We start from the raw sequence: 2642 nt of genomic DNA on the forward strand, positions 1-2642 counted from the left end.
AGAGACATGATCAAAAGTTGTATCCATTTAGTAGTTTTCATGCGAAAGGCCGCATTTGTTCATATTACAGACATTTAACACGGCCGTGTCGAATCTGACACGGTCCGTGTCAATTGTCTGTGCAAAATTCCCCGGCAGTGTTGCACCTAACACGGTCCGTGTTGCACCTTAACACGGTCCGTGTCAAATGTCTGAGAAAAACAACATTTTCTCATAGAATTAACACGGCCCGTGTTGAACCTAATACGGCCGTGTTTGTAATTAACACGCCCGTGTTACACTGCCCGTGCAGAATTAACACGCCCGTGTTACATGCCCGTGCAGAATTTCTGCACTTAAATTTCACTACTAAACACAAGTATATACTTTACAAAATACATGTAAATACTTTACCAATTCATACTATATCATTTACGAATATATAACTCTTCCACCATATCCGTAATACATATGAATATGAATCACATGAGAGATTTATTAAATCCATCAATTTACTCTAAAATAAACAACATGTTATAATATGGATAGGATCAGTGAGGTTGCCTGATGACTTGATGTTGCAGATTCTTTCTTTGCTTCGGCAAAAGATGTAGCCGGTACTATATATGGTTCTCTCTAGATGATGGCGGTCTCTCTGGACGATGGTGCCGAGACTTGATTATGATTCTATGAGAGAACACAGAGCGTTCACGGAGTTTGTTTACAAGTTCTCCAAAGTCTCCAGTTCTCCAAAGTCTTTGTTTTCGCATAGCTCATAACTCTGTTCATGTACAAGAATATTTGAGAATATGGGTCGAGATTGCGGTCGACCGGCGTATTCGTGAGCTCGAGATTTGTGAGTTTGAGAAATTTGGGGCTATAGAGTATGGTAAAATTGCGACGGTGGACCCATAGAAGTCATTCTCTTGAAAGATATGAGATAAATGATGCGGAGATTCGCTTAAAATTGTGTCAACACCCGATTCAATAGATGACTTTTGAATTATCTTACATTGAACTCACTTTATGAATACTTTGTATTTGTAAACTCTGAATTTTGTTTACGGTTTTAATTTATATAATAAATCATAGTTAAGTCTTCAACACACGAAAAACAATTATCACTTGGAATCGCAATTAAGTTTCAAAGAAGTAACAAATAAATCGTACTATTAAAACAAAAACAAAAACTAAATATTGAAGTCGTAATTGATATTCTTTTATTAAATGAATAAAAATTGGAAATTAATTGTAGCTTCTTGAAATTTAAGCGTTAACTATTTTTCTGAACAAATATATATTGGTAGAAATTAAATGAACATATATATATATATTATATGATAAACGTTAACTATTTTTCTGGGAAAAAAGTATGTTTATGTATCACATCAATCGTAGAAAGCAAGCTGACATGTAGATGAACCTCTGGCCATGGAAGCCAATGCCTTTCGAATCAGTAGTCGCTCCTTCAAATTCAAGTAAATCATATGGTGAACAGATGCCATCTTCAAACATGTTGCGTTCGCCGGGATGTAAGCCGCCACTTCTTTATGCGGCAGCGATCTTGTGTAATACCGAAAAGTTTCAAGGCTCGACAATAGACATCGAGCCACATGATTTGGTTGTTTCCACCAAGCTCTTGGATCGGAGCCTGACCAGTTCTGCGATCAAGACGACAATTCTCCATAAAAATACAGTTGCATTGCATAATCAAACAAGACACTAAGTGAGAGATCAACATATATTTTTGAGTTCCAGAACTCGCAGGTTTGGAGAACCATCTAGTATAAACGTAAGTAGCTTTTGGTTTTTAGTTGATTTGGAGAACCTTCTAGCATAAACGTAAGTAACTTTTGGTTTTTAGTTGATCTTTTCCGTAAAATAGATTTGCGGGTTTTTAGAAAAAGGGATAATCCCATATTCCCCCACAAATTTTCGAAAAAGTTCCAATTTTCTACACCAATTTTTAATTTGACAAAAAACTACACCGGATTTCAAATATTTCCAAATTCCCACACAAAATCTTAAAATGTGTTACAATTTCCCCCATATCCGTAAACGACGTTAAGTTCCGTCAATTTTAATGCTGATGTGGCATGCCACGTCATACAGATTTCGCCAAATCAGCACATTTCGCCACATCATCCAGCCACGTCAGAAAATAAATAAAAATAAAAATAAAAATAAAAAATTTCTAGAATTTTTTTAAAAACTAATAAAATAAAATAAAAATACAGAATTTCAAATTTTTTTTTTAAAAATAAAATAGAAAATTACATATACATATATATACACTTTTATATCTATACACAATTATATACATATACATATATACAAATATACATCTACATACATAATTATATACATATATATATATATATAGACACACTTATACATTTACATATATACACACTTTTACATATATACACAATTTTTTAAAAAAACTTTTAAAAAATTACAGAATTTTAAAATTTATTTTTTAAAAATAAAATAAAAAATTACATATACATATATACACTAATAATATATATATATATATACATACATCTTCACATATATATATACATATTCATATATATACATATATATCCATATATATATATATTGAATATGTATATATATATGTGAATATGTATGTATATATGTATAAATATATATATATA

This window comes from Tarenaya hassleriana, unplaced genomic scaffold (genome assembly GCF_000463585.1).
Source record: "Tarenaya hassleriana unplaced genomic scaffold, ASM46358v1 Cleome28, whole genome shotgun sequence".
Taxonomy (NCBI): domain Eukaryota; kingdom Viridiplantae; phylum Streptophyta; class Magnoliopsida; order Brassicales; family Cleomaceae; genus Tarenaya; species Tarenaya hassleriana.